We start from the raw sequence: 12,955 nt of genomic DNA, 5'->3' as shown, positions 1-12,955 counted from the left end.
ATTGAAGACTTTTTTAAAAATTTTTTATTTGGTTTTCTCAGCTGCTGTTTGAGTCCCATCCTTTCATTCATTTATCAAAAATTCAAAATAAGAGAAAGTCAAGTGATTCATTTAAATTTAACCAATGCAAAAGCTAAAAACATAGATTTTTATTAACATTATTTAATCATTTTCCTTTAGCTAGTGTATAAATTCCTACATTTTAATAGATTTTTACATGATTTTTAACACATGTATGCACAACATAAATATATAAACGCAACACCATTTTTTTTTTTTTTTTCTTTCCATTTTTCATGAATTAAAGTAAAAGATTTAAGACTTCTTTTAAGAACACAAAAGGTTTATTTCTCTCAGATTTTGTTAATTCAACTTCTTAGTTTTCTGGAGGTCCATCTGAAAATAATCCCTCATTCATTAGAAAAGAAGATTCAAGAAGACCTGTTTTTGGGGGCGTGTCTGTTTGATTGACAGGCCTGTGGTGCAGTCAGGTTACAGCTATCGGTGGGCGGGATGTAGTATCGCATGAGTTCCAGATTCACCGCTAGCTCCTCCCCCAGCTCGTCCAAATATGGTCACTTCCTGCTCCAAACCGCTCTGAACTAGCAAAGATGGTGACGGACAGAATCTGAACTGGAGGATTCATAACGACCAATGATGTCACTGCTTGTTAGCGCTTGGTGGGAACTGACCCACAAGTGAGTGAAAGTCACATCTCTTCAATTTGTGAGCCGCAAAACTTTTAAAATTCAAAGTACGCCTTTAACATCCCTTTTTTCTCAGTCTGCTGGTTTTCAAAAAGGTTGAGTTTTTACCATTTCCAAATACTCATAACTAATGGCCCTGTCTAAACTGGTCTTGAACTTTTTTTTTTTTAAAAACATTCCAGTTGCATTGAAATGTCCTGCAGGCCTTCAAAAGCACTTAAGTGATGATTTGTCCTCAGTGTTTCTTTTGTAAAACATTTCTACCGAGTTTGTTTGGGATTCTTCTTTTTATACGTCTATTTCCTCCACCAGGAATAAGGTGCGTCTGATGTCAAAATATTTACTTGAAAATATTTTAACCATTTAACATTCACCAGGGCAAAATTCACTTTATGAATTAACAAAACCAAACACGTTAACACCAAAGTAGTAGAAAATCGAATAATTAGCTCTAAAAACGAGTCCTGTCAGAAAGAGCCACAGACTGAGACGCTGACAGTAAACACTGTATACCAGGGAGCATGTGTCCTCAATGTCGTATCAGATCAGTACGAGCTGATGGAACAAGATACAGAGAGTGTAAACACCACATGCTATAGTGTCTTTTATCTGCAGATCTGGACATCACAGCCCCGAGTCCTCTCATCAGACAAAAAAATCCTCTCCTCCCTGATCAATACGCCCCCGAGCAAAACAACGGTGTTGGGTGTAGCCGTCTCAGATTCTTCATCACTTTTCTTCTCGTATTTTTTTTTTTTTTAGTTTTTTTTTTTAGTTTTTTTTTTTTTTACACCGCCCAACCCTCAGCCATCTTATTTTCCACTTGCATCTGTGTGGCTGGATCATCAACACCCACACAGTAATGCCCAGACCTGTGTGTGTGTGTGTGTGTGTGTGTGTGTGTGTGTGTGTGTGTGTGTGTGTGTGTGTGTGTGTGTGTGTGTGCGTGCATGTGTGTGTGCAGATCACATGGGTAAACCCAGGATCAATGGGCTGGAGTAGGCCATAGTAGAAGTTTTATGTGTGTGTGTGTGTGTGTGTGTGTGTGTGTGTGTGTGTGTGTGTGTGTGTGTGTGTGTGTGTGTGTAACCGGATCGGCCCCTCATTAGTAACCAGGCTGTGGACACCAGAGGCCTCTGAGAGGCTCATGCAGATGAGCAGAAACCCGAGGAGCTGTGGGGAGAAGAAGCAGCAGTTAGCTCGGGCGCTAATGAATGACAGCGTTTCTTTCTTTCTTTCTTTCTTTCTTTCTTTCTTTCTTTCTTTCTTTCTTTCTTTCTTTCTTTCTTTCCCTTCGTCCTTTTCGTCATCTGTGTTGCTGCTGCCGTCCCTCTCTGGTGTTTTCTTCTCCTCCTCTCTCAATTCTCCTCCCTCCTGCTAACTTGGTTCCTCCTTTTGTCAAACAACATCTATTCAAGTGTCCCAGTGATTCGTGTCATTATTGACTTCTGTTCTTTTTACCTTTGCGACCATGGAATTTGTCCGTCGGCATCTTTGATAGTTTGGAGCAGGAAGTGACCATATTTGGACGAGCTGGGGGAGGAGCCAGCGGTGGATCTGACCGATCTGATTGGAAACCTGACGATATTACGTCCCGCCCACCGATAGCTGTAACCTGTCAATCAAACAGACACGCCCCCAAAACCAGGTCTTCTTGAATCTTCTTTTCTAATGAATGAGGGATTATTTTCAGATGGACCTCCAGAAAACTAATAAGAAGGAGTGACTTTAGCTAACAACACCGAGATAACTGATGGACACATTTTATTCACTTTGGATTTGATGAGAGAAGTTGAAAAAAAAAAGCTTTTATTTTTTGTAAGATTAAAAATGTTTCGGTTGATAAAAATAGAATGAGTGACACCGACCGTGTGTCATTCAAGGAGGGCAACAGAGGTCATGTATTGTGTCATTTGTTGAGAGTTTACCTTGGACACAACGATTTTTTTTCTGTCCTTTTGTCAAGACGTTTGTGTCGAAGCGGCCGAACTAGTGGAAATACATTTAACATTAAACAGAGCGACAGCGGTCCATTAAAGGGACCGTCTCCCTTTAAAGAAAAAGGATCTGGGCAGAAACTGGAATGACACCCTGCCTGGCTCTACAGCTTTCTTCAGCGCCATCCTGACATCTCTTTCTCATACGCTGCAGCCTTACATTCACCGCTGGCAGCCTTCACGGCTAATTGCTCCCTCTCACAAAAGGCATGAGAAATGGTTTCCATAACAGGTCGGGAGCAGCAGGGACTCTGGATCTCTATAATACTGACATTAAAAGGTGCAGCTCACTGTTTTCTGGTTAAAAAAAACAACAACAATAACACTGATTTAAATTATTTTTAAGGTCCCTATGTTTGCATATATTATGGATTAAAACCTATTTCCTGCCATCAGTATAAACTGATCACTACATTGTAGTTTCCAATACACAGAGGAAAAAAAACATGCTTAAGGTGTGCAGAAATTATGAAAAAACAATACAGACAGTTTTGCCAAAACATCAACCATCAGTGATGTCATCGTTGGTTTGTGAACGTTATGAATCCTCCAGTTCAGATTCTGTCCGTCACCATCTTTGCTAGTTCGGAGCGGTTTGGAGCAGGAAGTGACCATATTTGGACGAGCTGGGGGAGGAGCCAGCGGTGGATCTGACCGATCTGATCGGAAACCTGACGATACTACGTCCCGCCCACCGATAGTTGTAACCTGATTGCACCACAGGCCTGTCAATCAAACAGACACGCCCCCAAAAACAGGTCTTCTTGAATCTTCTTTTCTAATGAATGAGGGATTATTTTCAGATGGACCTCCAGAAAACTAATAAGAAGGAGTGACTTTAGCTAACAACACCGAGATAACTGATGGACACATTTTATTCACTTTGGATTTGATGAGAAGTTGAATGGGAGTCTATGGAAAACATTGTATTTACCATCAGGGGAGGGACTTTTCTCTGTTGCTCCACTCTCGTGCAAGTTCTATACAATAATGAAAATAAAGAGTTAAAGGTTGTAGTTCTTCCCGTTTCTTCTCTCTTTTTTACTGTCACTCTCCTGCCTGCTCATCCTCCCCTCCTCCCCCCTACCCCTAGCCACATCTCCAGCTCATATCCATGTTTATAAAGAGCTCCTCTCCATTAGCCTAATTGAAAAATGAGAGTAAAGTGGCACTTTATTCACAATACATGGCCGTAACCCTTCTGTTCATCTCATGAGCAACGGTTCAGCTCGAGGAAGCGGAGGACCAATCGCTATTACAGCAAGGAGATGACAAAGTAAACAACAAAAAAAAACAGGTCGCCATCTGTTAGTCTCTCTTGCATAGAATAGATTATTTTTACCTTTATGTCAAAATCAGATAACAAATCTATACACGAATGTAAAAAAGCTCCTAAAAGCCCGTGCAGGACAGGTAAAAACCACACAAAGGGAATTGAGTGTGATTCATCTGGTCAACTGTCTTTCTGACGGATCCTCTCGACACACACAAACTTCCCAGAATCAGCAGAGCTGCTCATTATATCAACACAAGAATACCGTGACTCATATATTTCATGTTCTGCATCTCGGTCCACTCACGGTAGAGAGGTTTATGGAATACGCCTTTCTGACGCTCTGGGAAAAGTCAATAATCCAGCAAAATAAAACACACAGCGGGAACATTATAATCGTGTACCCGTCTCATTCTGCGACGCCACAAGTTATTAGTGGAAAATAAAGTACAAATACGGCGTCAGAGCCGGCAGCAACAACAGCAGCAGCAGAGCCCCGCTGATGGAGAAAAACTGTGGCTGGCGGAGGTGATTGACAGCATTTCTAAAGCTACGCTCGAAACATCCACATTACATACAGCATGTAATGTTCTCCTCTTTTAATTTACTGTAATGTTAACAAAGAGACCTGACAGTCTGTGATGTGTTTGATGTGTTTCTCCAGCAGCCTTTCCACTTTTAATAACCATCACTCACTGCTTTGCTTCCACAAAGAAAAAAAATCTCATAGTTTCAAGCATTTTTCAAAGAGTGGTTTAGCTTGAATCCCTACTAGATAATAAATGGATGAATGGATTGTTTGAACCAGTTATCCACAATATAACAATATTTTTTCCTCCTTCATTAAGATAATGTTTGTGCAAATCACTTGATTAGAAAGTGCAAAGTTACAACAGTCAGTAAAAAGCAGCTTTGTTAATTTGTACCTGATTAAGACAGCAAAGCAGATTTCCTGTATTTCATTCTGTCACTTGATGGTCAAGGTGAAGCTGCCGCTGTGTGATCGGACTGGTGGGAGGAGTCAGCAGCTCCTTCCAGGTCACGCGGACCCCCGCGGAGCGAAACGCCGGCGGCCACAGAGACAAAACATCCCTCTGAATCTGCATGTGTGCATCTTTTGTGCGGCTGTGTCAGCATATTTGACCTGCACTTTTACTTCCTCGGTCAGTCTGACCCTCGCAGAGGAGGAAGGCCATAAACAGGTGCAGCGCCGCATTAACTCCACATTTGCACTGACAAGGAAAAAAGATTTCAGAGAAGTGGTTCAAAGTGCCGGCTAAGACCCTTTGAAAAAAACTCGTGGGAAGGCAGACTGAGCATTGAACAGCTGCTTTTCTGCAGCAGTCTAAATCGGGAACACCATTAAAACATTCGCTCTGTGGGAGGAAGACCTTGTGCCGCTGAAGGCATTTTAAGTGATTGAGTTTGATAAGAAAATATGATTAAACTCCACCGTAAACCACCAACTTCAGGATTCAGAAAGCACCACACACGGTGGCTTTTGTGCTTTTGTTTTTACGTGCATATGTCAGTACGCGTTCCTGATATGCTAAAGTTGACATGGACATCACAACTGATTGGACCAACATTTGCTGCCCAGTCTGTCCTACACGTTTAGACATTTAGGCGTCACCCGTTGGTTTGTATACGGCCGTTGTGAGGCCTCAAATTCAGATTTTGGCCGTCGCCATCTTTGCTAGTTTAGAGCAGTTTGTAGGCAGAAGTGACCATATTTGGGCAATCTGGGAGGAGCCAGCGGTGGATCTGACTCGATCTGATTGGAAACCTGACGATACTGCGTCCCGCCCACCGATAGCTGTAACCTGACTGCACCACAGGCCTGTCAATCAAACAGACACAGTCACAATATTGGACATGGACATTAGACATGAAAAGTCAGAACTGATTAGAATTCATCGGAAAGGAAACGTGAATGGATGCACAAAAATTCACAACAATAATCTATCCAATAATAGCCAAGATAATATACACAAAATCACATATTTAAACTTTGTGTTGACTCCGTGGGATCACCAATGTCGCAGGATTCAACCATTTAGTGTCAGTACAAAATCTCATGGTAGTAACACCAACAGACTGATATCAAATTATCCAGCTGACTTTCTATGTTGAGGAAATTCAACTGAAAGAAAACTTTCAAATTAAAGATTTAAGGATTAACAATTTGAATTACTATTTACAGACAACTTGGCGGTTTTCAAAGCGCCCTTATCATCACAACAATTAGTCATTATCCTGAGCAGGCTAAGAAGAGAGACAGACCCACAGACAGCAGCATAGAAGACTGCAGGATAATGATTTAATTGGTGAGTGTCCTGACCAAGAACAACCCTTCGGCAACATATTCATTTCCCAGATGTTTGTTTGCCCCTTGTTCAGGCAGAGACTTGCCCCCATCCCATTGGCCGACTGAAGACAACCCAGGGAAGAGGCTATAAAGCTGCCATTTTGGCAGGATGGATGGGGAGGTGGCCCACCAGAGGCCTGCCAGTAATTACAGTAAATTAACAGTGAATGGTTTCTGTGTCAAAGTCGCATATCAGCCCCTGAAACACAGGTTTTTATGGGATAGGGAGCATACAGCACAAATAATCCCACACCAGAGATGCTGTGGATTTCGGGCTCACTTCCAAACCAGTTGGACATTGATCAGCCGAGTGGTAGAAGGTGCTGTTGAGTGGTTTGGACCGAGGCCAACCAGCAGATCCTGCCTTCCACCTGGAGAGTCACCGTCTCCTGTCTGTCACACACCATGTCTCCACTATTTTCTGTTACGTATACAGTGTTTGAACACGACCTGAAACATCCCAGAAAAGGAATTGATACACTGATTAGTCTACAGGGTTGAGGTTCAACATTTTTAAAACGCTCTGATCATGTCCGTGACGATGGGATGTGGGCCATGACGACGGGACGTGGGCCTCGACGACGGGACGTGGGTCACGACGACGGGACGTGGGCCCTGTAAACATATCCTCTGGCTAATCTATCAAGAAGACCAAAACACTCAAACAACTTGGTACGAAAAGCTGAATTTTGCTCTGAAACTATGAGCATATATTGCACCGTATTCATCCGCACCAAACCGGATCACCTCAGAGACTGAATGACAGGAAAGCCGTAACGCCGGCTCCCCGTCTACTGATTTTTCAGGAAAATGATCGAGCTGGGACATGCCTTATCTCTCCTGGTGTCATGTTTTCATGTTTAGCCAGAGCATATTAACCTCTGGCAGGATCGGCCCAAACTGTGTCAGTGACCTGCGCCACCCTGCCGGCCTCTGTGGGTCAGAACCGAGTCCCAGAGCCTCAGCCAGACGGATCAATGACGGGCCCTGGCCACCATCGATTCGGGGACGAAGATAGCATCATTACTCAATGAGGAGGAGCAACAGATGGTATTTGTGTAAAGGCTGGAAATAAGATGGCATCCATGTCCAACGCCTAAAAGGTAAAGATGTGCAGCGAGTGATACTTTTAGTGTCCTTATTGATGATAAGATGTCTACAGGTTTTTTTTTTTGTAAGATGCTTGATCAATACCAGCGATTCAGCGGCCACCAAAACCTCCTTTCTCACCTCTCCTCACCTATATTTAACATTTCAGTCTCCGGAGTTTTTCTCAAAAGAGCACGCTGTCTTTTAAAAGCAAATCCATTTCTCCACCACAAAAGAGCGGTGTGGTGTACACAACACAAACCACCGACACTAAGACACTGCACGGCGAGTGCTGCATCTACTCATTTTGTGACTCAAAGAAACTATAAATTTTGGGGGGTAAAAACTACCTCACTATTTTATCGTTATTATGGTGTTACAACGAGCACTTAGTTTCCTCTGAAGTATAAGTCAGGAGTTTCTGGATTTTTTTCAAACTGAGCTTCAATTTCTTTGTCGAATCAAATTACAGTTAAATACTCTCCTCCTCTTCCTACTTTTTGGTTTCTTTTGCGCCTTTTCACACCCGTTATTTGGGTTTCGACCAAACTGAAAAGTCAAAAGGTCCAAACGAGGTAAGTGTGAAAGCACCCTGGAATATACAGACTTCATTAATCATGTGATCTAAAGCCAACTGCACTGTCATACCAGTTGGACTTCCTGAGGGAACATAATTTCTAGTTGGGTGTCCGAAATCTCACATTAAAACTCCACATTTCACTCTTTTCCAACTCATTTTTGGCCTCACGTCTGTCTGAGTTTGGCTGCAGTAACTTCGTGAGGATAGCAGGCTTCTACAACATGTGAGGCGTTTAGGGAACATCTGTTAATTGTAGCTACGGAAAACCACCAGGGTTACACTCTCCCCCTCTAAACTGCATGGAAACTAAAGATTTGTACCGTAACATAAAATGTAATTTTCTTTTTTCATTAAAAATGGATTTTATAGAATTGGTGTAGAAAAAAGTATTGTTGAGGAGCTGGTATTGAATTCAAGGTGTCAGTACCAGTATCAAAAATTGTGATATTATGAAGAGAAATGTATTTGTTGGCTTTCCAGAAGGATAGTTGGGAAAAATTGATTTTATGATTTGTTGGTTAAGCTGTTAATTGCAAAAAATATATTATTTATGTGAGCAGAAATGGACATATAAAATAAAAGCTATGAAATATACAGGTAAGTAGAAGAAATACATTTTTAAGCTCCCTTCCACTGAACCTATGGTGCATTATTCCCCATCTGACGTGTTGATCAGAGGTTTTCTGCCACAGAAAATGGTTCTGAGATGTTGATAAATGTGGTTGTGAGTCTGTGACCTTACATTTTGTTGTCAATTGAGGTTCGGCACGGAGCTCCAGGGAGTTGTGAGCAGCCGAGAGTAAGAATATAATAAAGACGGAGCTGTGGGAGAGCAGAGAGCATGAGGGGATTAAGATGAAGGGCATTAAGAGGAAGAGATAGGTGATGGGGAGAGGGAAGGCTGAAGTGGAAGAGTGAACAGAGGAAGAGAGGAATGAGGGAACAGCGGTGTGAGTGAGGGAAAGATAGAGGATGGAGAGGGGAGGAAGAAAGAGCAGCGACAGAGGGAGTGAGCGCAGAGGGCAGATGATGATTTGTGGCTCTCTCCAGTGTGCTAGCGTTACAGGAATGGCCCTCCAGGGCAGCATGAAAAGCCTCTTGATTGTTAGGAGTGGTAACTGGAGCCCCCCCGGCTCCTCGCCCTGATAGATTTATTTACATTTCAGCGCCCGGACCCCACTCGGAAAAAAAATAAAAATGATACGAAGCAGCCGGGTTATCAATATTTTGTAGTAGCGATGATCCTACTTTACCCAAAACACCCCCCGGCTCTTTTGTTTCATGACGATGACTTAATGCTGCTGGTGATGCTGCGTGTTGCACCGGTCGGAACACAGACTGGATATAAAAGTGGACGTAGCTTCCTGAAAAATGAGGACAATGCGGAAGTGCTTTAAACTGCAATACCACCGGCTGCCACTAGAGGTTGGCTCCAGAAAAAGCACCCGTTTCCACAGACGCCCATTCAACTTCTGTCAAGTTTTCTGTATGTCATTCGCTAAATTCACTCTTCCAGATTACTTTTTCTGACGGTCCATCTGAAAATAAACCCGCCATTAATTATAAAATAAACTTGTCTGTTTGATTGACAGGCCTGTGGTGGAGGTTCTGGACACTACTGGCCATTACATCCGTCGTGGACATTTGGATACCGAATAAATAACAATGTCCCTGGAGAGATTTGTAATGGTTGAGCACACTTCAAAGAGTCTAAGAGTCTTTTTTTGTCTGTAATTAACTTTAACACTTAGTCAATGACTCTTTCATGAACATGACTGCATTGTCGTACGGGGCTGAGCCCACAGCAGCATTTCTCAGTTGTGAACACTTTGAAGTAATTTCACACTGCCAGGTTGTCACTTCAGTCTGAAAGACGTTTGAGCAGAACCCCCTGCTGTGACAAATATTAGGCTAAAGGTGCAATCTCAAATTATAAGTGCCCTCGAGTTATTAATTCATACCTACTATGTAATTACAACAAATCAGTTGTGAATGCCAGTTTTCTCTCAGCTTTTAGCCCGACTGTTTATTATTCTACTGTCCAGTGCTGCTTTGCTTAAGAGAACCTGCAGTAACTCTTAAGTGGGAAAAAGATCAATTCTGAGTTACTCACATTTTTCCAGGCGGTCAGGGGGGAAACGCTCTTCTCACGGTCCGACCGCTGACACCTGTGACCTCCTGTCTGGACGGAGGTGAGCGTCGGTCGGTCGGCGGGTCTGCGGTCTGATGACATGTGAGCTGTTGTTTCTGGAAATAAAAAAAATCAGACCAGACACACAGTTAAGACAGTAAAGTCCTCACAACAGAACTTTACAACATTATACAGAGGAACTCAACAATTCAACAATTCTCACGTGAGCTTGGAGGAAAAACGTCCTTTTAACAGGAAGAAACCTCCGACAAAGCCCGGCTCAGAGTTTGGCGTCCATCTGCCTCGGGTAGTTGGGTGGTTGAGGGGAGAACAGGGACGTATGTTTACCATATTAGTTTAGCATGCCAACATCTGCACCCAGGCTGATGGAAATCACTACTTTTGCAGGTATTTAAACCAAAGTATAAAGCAGATTAAATCAGGATCCGTCAGCAGGTCAACAAAAAGTGCACAAAACTTTATGGTAATCCCTCTAAAAGTTGAAAATATATTTTAGTCTGGGCCAAAATAATAAACCTAAAATAATAAAAGAATAAACCAACACTGCACCTCTGGGGGAGAAAATACAGAGTAGAAGCCAAAAGACATCCTGCTGAATCCTGATACCAAACAATCACCTGCTTATTTACTGCTTATTGATATGAGCAAAACGACTTTCATTCCTATGAGTTTATTTTAGGCCACATGGTAATTGCATTCGATTTGGTTAACGTGTAAGCAAATAATCGGAGAGTGGTTCTGAAGCAGAAGTCATAGCAGGTTTCTTATCTGCTGACAGACTTGTTGGAATCATTTCTTGGGTTTTAACACAACAGTAATGGTGATCGGTGGGAGTGCAGTTTGGAGGTACTGAAGTTTGTCCATGTGCTGATGTTCAGGCATTTGACAACTATACTGTTACTTTACAGATTTTACAAACAAAACTTATCCATTCATAAAATGTGGAATTTTTTTTTAGGAAAAAGGGGCATAAAATAGTTGAAATGAGCTTTAGTCTGCACCCGATTGCAACTATATTAATAATCAAATATGTAAAAAAAAATATATAAGATTTTGCTGGTATTACTTCTGTACTTTTACTTACTACAGGACTTTAACGACATGTTGTTTTTTTTCACATTAAATTATGGATACCTTCACAAGCCAAAAATACTTTTTGTTACCTCTGCTCACGATGTGTAGCTTCACTGGCTGGTTTAGCACTTGATTTCTTCTCATATTATGTGATATTAATAAAACAAAGAAGCTTTTTCTTTATCTTCTTCCCGTGAGATGATTTGGGCTGCAGCTATACGCTCGGCCGCACTACAAGCATGCGTCGCGTGTTGAGTGATTTTCCAACAGAAGGACCAACAGAAGGAGCAGCAGCTCCAGCGGCAGCTCCAGCGGCAGCGGCAGCAGCTCTGGGCAACCAGCAGATATCCACAAGCAGACGGCTCTCAGTCTTAAGTGGAAGAGCAGCAGCCTCTCTCCCATTTAGGATAGTGGGCTATTTAGCCTGACAGCCATTAAATATGAATTAAAAACCACACAGGCCTCTTTGCCTTCGAAAATGTCATTACATATCTTTATGGCGGCCGATTGTTGAATAAGCAGTTTGCAGGGCTCCCCTGGGGGCAAGGCTGGGGATGGGAGTGGAGTGGAGTGAAGTGGATGGAGGGGGGGGAGGGGGAGGAAGAAGCAGGGGTGGTCAGATGAGCGCTGGAGTGCAGAGATGGCAGGATGGGATGGGGGGGGGGGGCAGATGGGTGGAGGACTGAGGAGGAATGAGAGGATGAGTGGAAGGACAGCAGAACAAAAACAGAAAGATGAGGGGTGGGTGGGGGGGGAGGTGGAGAGGGTGGATGGCCACGTGTGGAGGTGAGGCATGGAGGATGGAGAGAGAGAGCAGTGGAGGAATAACGCACAGGCAGGTCTGCTAAAGCGGATGAGGCCTAATAGCAGCTGAAATGGAATCTACATTACAGGTCCTAACTGAGTGCAGTACTTCAGGGGCCGGGCCCCGAAAGGAGCAAATAATAGCGCTGGCTTGAAGTGGTGCTTCAGTTTGAGGGAGATGTGCAGGCGGGGTGTGTGTGTGTGTGTGTGGGGTGGGATGGGGGGTGGGGGGGGAGGGTTGAGATTGAAAGGGGAAGGGGGAGTACTTCAGAGAGATACTGGCCTTCTTAGTATTTTCAGGGGTTGTTAAAAATATCACAAAAGGTCAGGGTGTGCCTGTTTCTTATTGCGCGGTGTTTTTATGGCGTTTGCCGCCGGAGCCCGAAGCGCCAGGCTGTAATTATCTGAGCTGCACCCTCCGAATGGTCTCGCCATTGTTAAAAAGAAATAAAGACATCACCGTTGGTCTCGTTGTGTTCTTGAATACGTCCTTTGTTGCCTTGACACAAGCTAATTTCACCGAAGTATATTTCAGACAATATACATCGGGTGAGCTTATTTTCACGGATGCATGTTTAACCTACAGAACAATGGTTCAAACGGGACCGCCGAGCGAGAGGAAAAAGATTCCCCATTAATGGATTTCTTTATAGGTCACATTATTACATTCAGTCAGTCAAACACCTCCTGCCATAGTGCACATGTCTGATTTGGCTGCAACAAAAGGACGGTACAAAAGTACAGCGTGATGGCAATTGTTATTCCTCAACGCCTTAAGGCTGTTTTCAGGACCGCACTGTAATTTGCTTTTGAATTTTGCTGCCAATTTCTTTTCTTTTTTTTTCACATGTAGGTGGCTTAAAAAAATAATAAAAACAAAACAAAACACACGTCTGAGCTCTTCTTCAGAA

Source organism: Embiotoca jacksoni, unplaced genomic scaffold (genome assembly GCF_022577435.1).
Source record: "Embiotoca jacksoni isolate LCO1_2020_lvr unplaced genomic scaffold, fEmbJac1.0.p SCAF_66, whole genome shotgun sequence".
Taxonomy (NCBI): domain Eukaryota; kingdom Metazoa; phylum Chordata; class Actinopteri; family Embiotocidae; genus Embiotoca; species Embiotoca jacksoni.
Note: the sequence above shows the minus strand (reverse complement) of the source record.